Source organism: Electrona antarctica (genome assembly GCF_951216825.1).
Source record: "Electrona antarctica genome assembly, chromosome: 14".
NCBI lineage: Eukaryota > Metazoa > Chordata > Actinopteri > Myctophiformes > Myctophidae > Electrona > Electrona antarctica.
Genome location: NC_136795.1, coordinates 47,689,307 through 47,702,797, shown reverse-complemented (window position 1 = coordinate 47,702,797; position 13,491 = coordinate 47,689,307).

Here is a 13,491-nt window from a genome sequence, read left to right as displayed (position 1 = left end):
AAGTACTCATTGTGCAGAATTTGTCCCATTATTACACAAGTTCAAAATGTATACAAAAATCTTGCAAATGGCAAATCTACAAGTTCACAATGTGTCAGATTGTGAACATGCAGATCTGCTATTTTCAAATGGCCGAGATATATATATATATATAGCAAGGGTCAAGGTTGTAGGCTACTTTATTGTTCCATCTTATTGTGTACAGGTACATAAGAGTAAACGTTTTTGTTTGGCTTCCTTAAAGACAAAGCAGCAGCATAGACAGCATAACATTCAAAACAACAAAACCACAGCAAACACAGCAAAGAGTGCAAGAAAGGGCAATCAAAGTGTAACAATAAATAGTGCGGCTGAAGTGGTAGTGTGTTTTAGTAGTAAAAAGTACTATATTTCCCTCTAAGATGTAGTGGTGTTGTGTAGAAGTAAAGGTAGCCTATACTAATACCTCCCCGTGTCACTGTTCAGCTGTGTACTAATGAATATACTGCCACCATGTGGTAGACAGGAGAACATGTGCTCCACAAATAGAATGGCGTGTCTACTGTGAGTCACCTGACCTAGTAGTATGTTTGTGCACATGTTCATTTTAGCTGTGGCCTGTGATGATGGCTGTAATCCCCAGTCTAATCCTTCGCAGACCCAAAGGTATCTGGCATGGATCAAATGTGTCATAATATTGCTGCTTCACCTGTGGAGAACAATAATAATAATAATAATAATAATATCTCAAACTTATATAGCGCTTTTCTGAGTACCCAAAGACGCTTTACATGGGGGGCTTTACAGAGGTAACAACAAAATAAAAACAACTTTATTAGAAAAGATAAATACAAAAAAAACACTAAAAGCTAAAGAACATTAAAAGACAGTGAAAAGGGTTAGCTAGGGAAGGGAATATTGAAGAGGTGGGTCTTGAGGGCGGTTTTGAAAGTTTGGAGTGTGGGAGCATCTCTGAGTGCCTTAGGGAGGGCATTCCACAGGGTTGGGGCAGCAAATGCAAAAGCTCTGTCACCCCACGTACGGAGTTTGGTTTTGGGGACGTCGAGGAGGTTTGCATCACCAAAGTATTGAATATAAGAACCAATTCCAACCTGGTGAGTGAGATGCAGTGCTGTCTGGTCTAGGGATGCCAGCAACTGACCATCAGCCAAATCGATTAATTGACAGCTCTCCCGATTATTAATCGATTAATTAATTGATTTTTTTTTTGTAAAAATAAATATCACATAAAACATATATTATCCAGACCCCCAGGAACGCGCCCAGGGGGGCGGGCCGGGCCAGCGTGCCACCCCGCGTCTGAAACGGTTGAGAAATCACAGAGTTACCGTGTGCCGGTCCCTCTACTGTACCGTCTACTGTACTGTAGCCTACTGTACTGTACTGTCACTGTACTGTACTGGCACACCCGAAATCATCATATATACAGTTAATACGTGCGTGTGTGTTTGTGTGCGTGTTAGGTTGCGCACAGGTGGTGAAAAACAACCATGCTGTTCTGGGTGCTCATACCCAGCCAGCCAGGCACCCACATAACTCCGTAAGGGAGTGGTAGCACCACTCAAAAACATGGCAGTCTAGTAAACTGAAAAGAACCACCCAAGAACAGAACACGGCTGCAGCTAGTACTACAGTGCAGGCCTAATGGGTGTGTTAAGAGTTACTAGATGTGTAAGCAAGCATAGACAGTGATTGTCAAAGCTTGCACATTGGTATATGGTTAACATACATGATGCATAGTGCTGTCGCCTCACAGCTAGAAGGTCCTGGGTTCGATTCCTGCTGGGGACGCTGTGGGCGTGTTCCCTCCTCCGCGTCATCAGTGCCCATACCCGAGGCGGGGTTGGTGAAAGGGCCTTTCTGTGTGGAGTTTGCATGTTCTCCCCGTGTCCCCTAGGGTAGGTATACCCTCACAAAAAACATGCAGCAATCCTGGTCTCTAAACTGCCTCCCCCTGGCCAGCCGGGGCGCCTGATGGAGGGGAAAGGAACTGGTTGGAATAACGTGTTCCTTCCACGCGCTACGTCCGGCCAGGGAAACTCCCCCCCCTGTCAGGTGAAAAGAAGCAGCTTGGACTCCTCATGCATAGAAGGAAGCATGAGGTCAGTCAGCTGCCCCCCCCCCCCAGGTTGGCAGAGGAAGTGTAGCGCCCAGGATTACATTAGATGGTTGACACTGGGTGAAAAAATGGGTTGCAAAATCGTGGGATAAAAATTATAGTAAAAAAAACAAAACAATAGGCTACATTAAAAAAGGACTGTGTCCTAGTATCATAGCCATTGTTGCTTTTGATTAGCCTGCAGCTGTAGTGTGTTGCTTACATCACAATAGTACTGCCATGTTTTACCCTGCTGCGCGCACACACACACACACACACACACACACACACACACACACACACACACACACACACACACACACACACACACACACACACACACACACACACACACACACACACACACACACACACACACACACACACACACACACACACACACACACACACACACACACACACACACACACACACACACCACCCCGCAGGCCCGCACACACAACACCCAACCCGCCCCGTCTTCTCCCATACCAGCCCTCTTCAATTTGTGGCAGCTCATCTCTCTCATCTTGGCTTCGCATTTCCACAGTGTTTCCCCACATGAGAGCCTCCACAGTCACATGTTCTACTATACTCTTGTAGAGAGAGAGTGTGTGTGTGTGTGTGTGTGTGTGCGTGCGTGTGTGCGTGTTTTTGTGTGTGCGTGCCCGTGTACCCAGGTATCATACTTATGAGGGCCAGGTGTCCCCACAAGTATAGTAGATCTCAATTGAAGTGGACCTTGTTGAGGACCATTTGCATTATTGTTTTCATGTTTAACAATAAAAAATAAAAACAATACTACAACATGACGTAACAATACCATCCGCTCCCGACCGGATCATACAGACTTTTGAAACAGAGACCAGGCTTTCCTCCGAGGTGGTGGAAAGCCTGGTGAGGCGAGGTCAGGCTTGGGGTAGTTAGTGGCAGGGTTAGACTTGTGGTTATGGTTTGGGTTCCACTTAAAAATGTCAAAAGAAATGGTAAAATAATGAAATAAAAGGCTTCTATAATTAATACCACCATATCTCTACGTATTAAGACCACCCATTTCCCAGATGGGTGGTCTTGACCCATCTTTTACCTGCGGGAACGATTTTGTCTTCTAAATCCTGACAGTTTTCTGAAAAACCTATGTTTCTGTGTCAGTGGTGCTCAAACACTTTCATGTCAATTAAGTACCCCCAAGATTATATGTAATTGGCCGCCGACCCCCATCTGAAAATATGTTGTTCCAGGGAACCCCCCAGAAGCAAAGATTTGAGTTAAAAACGTTCGCTCTGAAAGAATATATATATTCAAAGATTTGCACCACATTTTTACGATTAAAAAAAATTAGCAGACCTACAAGCTCGTAGCGTGGCACTCGGTGCCGCGCTATGTTATACTTTAGCTATTTTTCAATAGCTAAAGTATAACATAATGCTTTAAAACACCAAAAGGGGTTCCCGCCCAAAATGGGTTAATAGCTAAAATTGCTGTACTGTTGGCATAGCGGCGCTGATTGCTATAACTTCTGCGTACTTTAAGCGTGATTTATTACCCAGCGGTTCTCAGCGTTTATCCTGGGTCACAGCCTGGGCCCACCCATCAGCTGCACGGCCCACCCATCTGACCACCCATCAGCTGCCATGTTAATGGTTAAGTGGTCTCTCAAAGAAGGAAGTATTAGAGGAGGGAGAGAAGACACATTACATTACAGAAATTTTTTCGAAAAAAAAGAATTACTGTCTTGTAACCCTTATTGGTGTTTTAAGCATTATGTTATGCTTTAGCTATTGAAAAATAGCAGATCTACAAGCTCGTAGCGCGGCACTCGGTGCCGCGCTACGAGCTTGTAGGTCTGCTATTTTTGGAAAATCGTGAAATCGTGAGTATATATTCTTTCAGAGTTTCAGTTTTTAACTCAAATCTTTGCTTCTGGGAGGGTCCCTGGATGGAACAACATATTTTCAGATTGGGGTCCGTGGCCAAATACATATAATTCTGGGGGTCCTTGATGAAAATGTTTGAGAACGACTGAAATAGAAACATGGGGTTTTTCAGAAAACCTTCAGGTTTTAGAAGGCATTTGTAGAATCGTCCTCGGGTCTAAATAATATAATAATGAATTTATAATGAATTGCATTTTTATAGCGCTTTTCCAAGTGCTCAAAGCGCTTTACAATGGTTCATTCATTCATACATTGGGAGGTGAAGCGGCGAACAGTCGACGCCAGCGTCCTCACTTCCCACATTCACACACCAATGGTGGCAAGCTTACACCGACCGACTCATTGGAGGCAATGTGGGGTTCAGTGTCTTGCCCAAGGACACTTCGACATGTGGACAGGAGGAGCCGGGATTCGAAGCGCCGACCCAGGGATCATTGGACGACCTGCTCTACCTCCTGAGCCACAGCCGCCCCTGAAAGACGCGGTAGGGGTAGGGTAACATACCTGGATGTTTGGCAGTCACATATTCCGCCGTGTTTTTCCAGCGTGAGGAGGATCTCGTCCTTACTGCCGTACTGAGCTGTGGACTACAAACGCACACGGCGTCAATTCTATACACAGACAAGGCGCACGCGAACGTAAAAACCTTTGCTTCTTTAGAACGCCACAACGGTAAGGCCCTCCGGTCTGCTTTTCGGATATGTTATAGAGCTCCACGAGACGCACGCGTGGAACTGTAGTACGTCCTCGGGCGACCTTTCTAGTCGACATGGCGCACGAACGTTCCACTACACCGAGTGGCGCGCTACGAGCTTGTAGATCTGCTATTTAAAACCTTTGCTTCTGTAGAACGCCACAACGGTAAGGCCTTCCGGTCTGATTATCGGATATGTTATAGAGCTCCCAGAGACGCACGCGTGGAACTGTAGTACGTCCTCGGGCGACCTTTCTAGTCGACATGGCGCGCACGAACGTTCCACTACACCGAGTGGCGCGCTACGAGCTTGTAGATCTGCTATTTAAAACCTTTGCTTCTGTAGAACGCCACAACGGTAAGGCCTTCCGGTCTGATTTTCGGATATGTTATAGAGCCCAGCAACACCGGCCGACACCTCCAAGGCTTCCTGGGTGATGGCGAGGAGGAGGAGGAGGGCTGCCACGTCACCTCACAGTCCAACTGTCTGTATGTACGCCTCTGCTGTGCCTGAGGGAGGCACGCGCGCACACACACGCGCATTACATAACATGCAAATCACACCACCACTCAATATAAAAATAAAACGTTGTCTTATAAAGCAGCATATACTTTGTTTACATTCAGACAGTGTTGGGCATCGTTACTTTAGAAAGTAACGTCGTTAGGTTACTGGATTACTGCCCATAAAAATAATCCCTTACCGTTACAAATTACCTTCTGAGAAAAGTAAAAGGTTAGATTATTTTCCGTTATTTTCCGTTACCCGACAATTAAAACCCATTTTTAATGCTTGCGCAAGTTGTTTACATTGTAGGCTATTAGGCTACTGCCTACCGTCATTGCGCCGCATTATTACGGCCCTAATAAACTATGGTTAAAAACGAGAATGATACACACCATGAACTGACCATAGACAATATCCCCTTTACAGCTCTCTCTTGATTAACGAATATAATTAACCACAATCGCCAGCCTATACACGTAGGACTGGACAGAAAGGCTGTTGCGCTGCGCTCCAACCAGCCAGCAGCGCGCATAATGCCCTCTCCACGGCGCACACCGCGGCGCATGAACACCACCACCACCGTGGACCCACGTATGAACTACATAGTTTATAAGAAATGGCACGGCGGCCATCCAGTGACAGTAACAGAATGAGAATCCTGTAACCTGTTATTTTGGGGGGGCATTAGCCCTGAAACATGACTGGCATGCTCGTGAAGTACGAGCGTCATGTGAACCATGGCTAGGGGGGCATCAACAACAGCCTGTTGATGATGAATGTTACTATGAAACTTAAACAATTCATTAAACTAGTACTCACCTAATGACGCAGCCACGGAGGATCTACCGTGTTTAACGTAATTCCAAAGTGTTTAGCCTACATTGTTTAAGTCAAAGACGCATGCGTTTTTTTGGGCTTAAAGCATGTTGTTATTATTCCACTACCGGCACTGTCATGGCAGCTGGCTACAACCGAAACAACTTCCTCTTCCTCTTCAAAATAAAAGCTGCTTGTAACAATACTTTTATTTCTTAAGTGAACTTACAGGATGTAGTAGACGCAGGACGTGTCCGTCAAAACACCACAATACAACACAACAAAGATAACTCTCAAATAATAATACCTCGTTGGCCGCTTGTTGTGTAAAGAGGTTCTTGATGCTTCTTGAGTTTCATACAGTCCTTTGAATGTCCTTTTGACCGTGTTTAATAACTTTAAACAGTTCAAACACACTACTCTGCTGCGAGTGTGCTTCCTTGTGCAGACCAGAGTCTGAATGAGTGAGAGAAATGTTTGTACCACCTGTGTGCAATGCCAGGCAATCATGCATCAATCAGTCAATCAATCATGGTCCAGTGTTGCTACTGACAGACAGGGAACTTGGTTCTGCCTCAGAAAGTTATCATCACAAAATGTTTACATTTTTAACCTCATATGAAATAAATTATGAACCACATATTTATTATTGTATCATGACATTATTATGAATTATGCTTTATGAACTTATGACCATGAATTGTTGTATTTTAGCTATTTTAGTCTTTTTAAAGTAAGCATTTTAATAGCAGCACTTACATAGGAATCAGAGAAACGAATCAAAGAAAAGACCGTCATCTGCCAGTGGAATTCAGAACAGCGCCACAGCCCATCCACATGTATGAAGGCATATGCCTCTCCCCTCCTCTCCTCTCCTCTCTTTTTGAATGAACAGACAAAACACAAAACACAACATGTTCATTAATGTTATTCTTCACAAACTAGACATTTTATTCATATTTAGAAAATGCAGAATCCAATGGCGTCGGTCTGGGCTCTCCACGCCGTTTGCAAAGGTCAATGGTCAGCAAAAAGACTGCCTCCTCTCTCCCCTCTCTCCACAGAAGTGAAAACAGACAAAACACACCTTTAAAATATGTTCCCTAACCCTATTCTTTGCAAACGAGACATTTTATTCATATTTAGAGCGTCCCAAATTCAATGGGGCCGGTCTCGACTTTCCAGGACATTTGCAAAGGTCAATGGTCAGCAAAAAGACTGCAACGGTGACCCTTTGGGCCAAATTCTTAAAAAAACGGGGTGATATATATTTTTAAAAATATGTAAGAACCTCCAATATCCATATTCAGGTCATGTCGAATCCAATGGAACCGGTCTCGAATTTCCACGACGTTTGCAAAGGTCAAAGGTCAGCCGAAAGACTGCCACGGTGACCTTTGGGCCAAATGCCTTAACAATTAAGTGATAGATATTTTTTAAAATATGTAACACCCCCGAATATCCATATTCAGGCCATGGCGAATAAAATGGCGTTGGTCTCGATTTTGTGGGACTCTTACAAGCGTCCGATAAAGGGAACTACACTGCAATGCTAGGCCTCGGGTCAGATTTGAGGTTCCCGAGGTCGCAGAAAAAAACTCAGACCATCACGAAGATCGGCTCGTCGCCGCGATCGCAGAGGTGTTCGGCCCATCCCGAACAGACTTACGATCGTCGTCGTAGGCGCGCGTGAACGTCAAACTTTGCTTCACTGGAACGCCACGACGGTGAGGCCTTCCGGGATGATTTTCGGATATGTTATAGAGCTCCCGGAGACGCACGCATGGATCTATAGAACGTCCTCGGGCGACCTTTCTAAGAGGCACGGTCTCGTTTAACTTTTTCAGCCAGGACGCTGTTAGAGTCTATGGGTCTATGACGTGTCTGCATGCACAGAGCCAAAGTGAAGGACGTTTTGTACGACTGTCGGAGGCGTACGTCCGAGACACCTAACCGTTCGTCTCGGCTGGCTCTCCGACATATCCGAACGTCGGACCGTGATGTTTTATCGTTGGCGCGTTGTAGCGCGTCAAAGTCGGCAATTTGTAGGCGTTCGTTCAAGGCTACCGCCGCGGCCGTATGGCCGTTTGGCCCGAAACCTATACGGCTGCGACCGGGGCCGCGACCCGGCCGCGGTGATGGTCTCGGATTTGTTCTGCGACTTTCGCGTCAAAGTCGCAAATTTCGAGGCTTTCGTGCAGGGCTACTGTCGCGACCGTATGTCCGTTTGGCCCAAACCCTATACGGCTGCAATCGGGGCCGCGACCCGGTTGCGGTGATGGTCTCGGATTTGTTCTGTCGAATTTCGCGACTTTTCTCGCTAACTTACTTTGTGGGAGCAGTTTATGCTAATGAAGGGCGTGGTTCCGGCTACTTTGTGGGAGTGGTTTATGCAAATGAAGGGTGTGGTTCCTGCTACTTTGTGGGTGTGGGCTATGCAAATTAGTTGGTCATTATGCAAATGAGTGGGTGTCGCCCGCCTACATTGTTGGAGCGGTTTATGCAAATGAAGGGCGTGTTTCGGCTACTTTGTGGGATTGGCTTATGAAGGGGAGTGGTATGGGAGTGGTATGCAAATGAAGGGGAGTAGTATGCAAATGAAGGTGCGTGGTATGCAAATGAAGGGGCATGGTATGCAAATGAAGGGCGTGTTTCGGCTACTTTGTGGGATTAGTTTATGCAAATGAAGGGGCGTAGTATGCAAATGAAGGGGAGTGGTATGCAAATTAAGGGGAGTGGTATGCAAATGAAGGGGCATGGTATGCAAATGCAGGGGAGTGGTATGCAAATGAAGGGGCATGGTATGCAAATGAAGGGGAGTAGTATGCAAATGAAGGGGAGTGGTATGCAAATTAAGGTGCGTGGTATGCAAATGAAGGGGCATGGTATGCAAATGAAGGGGAGTAGTATGCAAATGAAGGTGCGTGGTATGTAAATGAAGGGGCATGGTATGCAAATGAAGGGCGTGTTTCGGCTACTTTGTGGGATCGGCTTATGCAAATGAAGGGGCGTAGTATGCAAATGAAGGGGAGTGGTATGCAAATGAAGGGGAGTAGTATGCAAATGAAGGTGCGTGGTATGCAAATGAAGGTGCGTGGTATGCAAATGAAGGGGAGTGGTATGCAAATGAAGGGCCATGGTATGCAAATGAAGGGGCATGGTATGCAAATGAAGGGGAGTGGTATGCAAATGAAGGGGCATGGTATGCAAATGAAGGGCGTGTTTCGGCTACATTGTGGGAGCGGCTTATGCAAATGGAGGGGCGTAGTATGCAAATGAAGGGGAGTGGTATGCAAATGAAGGGGCATGGTATGCAAATGAAGGGGAGTGGTATGCAAATGAAGGGGCATGGTATGCAAATGAAGGGGAGTAGTATGCAAATGAAGGTGCGTGGTATGCAAATGAAGGGCGTGTTTCGGCTACATTGTGGGATTAGTTTATGCAAATGAAGGGGCGTAGTATGCAAATGAAGGGGCATGGTATGCAAATGAAGGGGCATGGTATGCAAATGAAGGGGGGTGGTATGCAAATGAAGGGGCATGGTATGCAAATGAAGGGCGTGTTTCGGCTACATTGTGGGAGCGGCTTATGCAAATGAAGGGGCATAGTATGCAAATGAAGGGGAGTGGTATGCAAATGAAGGTGCGTGGTATGCAAATGAAGGGGCAAGGTATGCAAATGAAGGGCGTGTTTCGGCTACTTTGTGGGATCGGCTTATGCAAATGAAGGGGCGTAGTATGCAAATGAAGGGGAGTGGTATGCAAATGAAGGGGAGTAGTATGCAAATGAAGGTGCGTGGTATGCAAATGAAGGGGAGTGGTATGCAAATTAAGGTGCGTGGTATGCAAATGAAGGGGAGTGGTATGCAAATGAAGGGCATGTTTCGGCTACTTTGCGGGATTGGTTTATGCAAATGAAGGGGCGTGACATGCAAATGAAGGGGATTGGTTTATGCAAATGAAGGGACGTGGCATGCAAATGAAGGTGCGTGGTATGCAAATGGAGGGGAGTGGTATGCAAATGAAGGGGAGTGGTATGCAAATGAAGGGCATGTTTCCGCTACTTTGCGGGATTGGTTTATGCAAATGAAGGGGCGTGGCATGCAAATGAAGGGGAGTGGTATGCAAATGAGGTGCGTGGTATGCAAATAAAGGGGCGTGGCATGCAAATGAAGGGGATTGGTTTATGCAAATGAAGGGGCGTGGCATGCAAATTAAGGTGCGTGATATGCAAATGAAGGGGAGTGGTATGCAAATGAAGGGGAGTGGTATGCAAATGAAGGGCATGTTTCCGCTACTTTGCGGGATTGGTTTATGCAAATGAAGGGGCGTGGTATGCAAATGAAGGGGAGTGGTATGCAAATGAGGTGCGTGGTATGCAAATGAAGGGGCGTGGTATGCAAATGAAGGGGAGTGGTATGCAAATGAAGGGGCATGGCTCCGGCTACTTTGTGGGATTAGTTTATGCAAATGAAGGTGCGTGGTATGCAAATGAAGGTGCGTGGTATGCAAATGAAGGGGAGTGGTATGCAAATGAAGGGGAGTGGCATGCAAATGAAGGGCATGTTTCCGCTACTTTGCGGGATTGGTTTATGCAAATGAAGGGGCGTGGCATGCAAATGAAGGGGAGTGGTATGCAAATGAGGTGCGTGGTATGCAAATGAAGGGGCGTGGCATGCAAATAAAGGGGATTTGTTTATGCAAATGAAGGGGCGTGGCATGCAAATAAAGGTGCGTGGTATGCAAATGAAGGGGAGTGGTATGCAAATAAGGTGCGTGGTATGCAAATGAAGGGGCGTGGCATGCAAATGAAGGGGATTGGTTTATGCAAATGAAGGGGCGTGGCATGCAAATGAAGGTGCGTGGTATGCAAATGAAGGGGCCACTCCCCTTCATTTGCATACCAAGCACATGAAGGGCATGTTTCGGCTACTTTGTGGGATTGGTTTATGCAAATGAAGGGGCGTGGCATGCAAATGAAGGGGAGTGGTATGCAAATTAAGGTGCGTGGTATGCAAATGAAGGGGAGTGGTATGCAAATGAAGGGCATGTTTCGGCTATTTGCGGGATTGGTTTATGCAAATGAAGGGGCGTGACATGCAAATGAAGGGGATTGGTATGCAAATGAAGGGGCGTGGTATGCAAATGAAGGGGAGTGGTATGTACGTCGTCGTGTAGGGAACATGTACGTCGTCGTGTAGGGAACATGTACGTCGTCGTGTAGGGAACATGTACGTCGTCGTGTAGGGAACATGCACGTCATCGTGGAGGGAACATGTACGTCATCGTGAAGGGAACATGCACGTCATCGTGAAGGGAACATGCACGTCATCGTGAAGGGGACATGTACGTCATCATGGAGGAAACATGTACGTCATCGTGGAGGGAACATGTACGTCATCGTGACGGGAACATGTACGTCATCGTGACGGGAACATGTACGTCATCGTGGAGGGAACATGCACGTCGTCGTGAAGGGAACATGCACGTCATCGTAGATGGAACATTTACGTCATCGTGAAGGGAACATGTACGTCATCGTGAAGGGGACATGTACGTCATCATGGAGGCAACATGTACGTCATCGTGGAGGGAACATGTACGTCATCGTGGAGGGAACATGCACGTCGTCGTAAATTGAACATGTACGCCATCATGTAGGGAACATGTACGTCATCGTGACGTGGACATGTACGTCATCGTGGAGGGGACATGCACGTTATCGTGGAGGGAACATGTACGTCATCGTGGAGGAAACATGTACGTCGTCGTGGAGGGAGCATGTACGTCATCGTGGAGGAAACATGTACGTCATCGTGGAGGGAACATGTACGCCATCGTGTAGGGAACATGTACGTCATCGTGGAGGAAACATGTATGTCATCGTGAAGGGAGCATGTACGTCATCGTGTAGGGAACATGCACGTCATCGTGGAGGGAACATGTACGTCATCGTGGAGGAAACATGTACGCCATCGTGGAGGGAGCATGTACGCCATCGTGGAGGGAGCATGTACGTCATCGTGGAGGAAACATGTACGTCACCGTGGAGGGAACATGTACGCCATCGTGTAGGGAACATGTACGTCATTGTGGAGGGAACATGTATGTCATCGTGGAGGGAACATGTATGTCATCGTGGAGGGAACATGTACGTCATCGTGTAGGGAACATGTACGCCATCGTGTAGGGAACATGTACGTCGTCGTGAAGGGAACATGCACGTCATCGTGGAGGGAACATGCACGTCATCGTGAAGGGAACATGTACGTCATCGTGGAGGGAACATGTACGTCATCGTGGAGGGAACATGCGCGTCGTCGTAAATTGAACATGTACGCCATCATGTAGGGAACATGTACGTCATCGTGACGTGGACATGTACGTCATCGTGAAGGGGACATGTACGTCATCGTGGAGGAAACATGCACGTCATCGTGGAGGGAACATGTACGTCATCGTGGAGGAAACATGTACGCCATCGTGGAGGGAGCATGTACGTCATCGTGGAGGAAACATGTACGTCGCCGTGGAGGGAACATGTACGCCATCGTGTAGGGAACATGTACGTCATTGTGGAGGGAACATGTATGTCATCGTGGAGGGAACATGTACGTCATCGTGTAGGGAACATGTACGCCACCGTGTAGGGAACATGTACGTCGTCGTGAAGGGAACATGCACGTCATCGTGGAGGGAACATGCACGTCATCGTGAAGGGAACATGTACGTCATCGTGGAGGGAACATGTACGTCATCGTGGAGGGAACATGCGCGTCGTCGTAAATTGAACATGTACGCCATCATGTAGGGAACATGTACGTCATCGTGACGTGGACATGTACGTCATCGTGAAGGGGACATGTACGTCATCGTGGAGGAAACATGTATGTCATCGTGGAGGAAACATGTACGTCATCGTGAAGGCAACATGCACATCATCATGTAGGGAACATGTACGTCATCGTGAAGGGGACATGTACGCCATCGTGGCGGGAACATGTACGTCATCGTGGAGGAAACATGTACGTCATCGTGGAGGGAGCATGCACGTCATCGTGGAGGAAACATGTACGTCATCGTGAAGGCAACATGCACATCATCATGTAGGGAACATGTACGTCATCGTGAAGGGGACATGTACGCCATCGTGGCGGGAACATGTACGTCATCGTGGAGGGAACATGTACGTCATCGTGGAGGGACCATGTACGTCGTCGCGAATGGAACATGTACGTCATCATGTGGGGGACATGTACGTATGTTCCCGCTACTTTGTGGGAGTGGGTTATGAAAATGTGAAGGGCGTTGTTTCGGCTACTTTGTGGGTGAGGGCTATGCAAATTAGTGGGTGTCGCTTATGCAAATTAGTGGGTGTCGCCACGCCCTTCGTTTGCATACCACTCCCCTTCGTTTGCATACCACTCCCCTTCATTTGC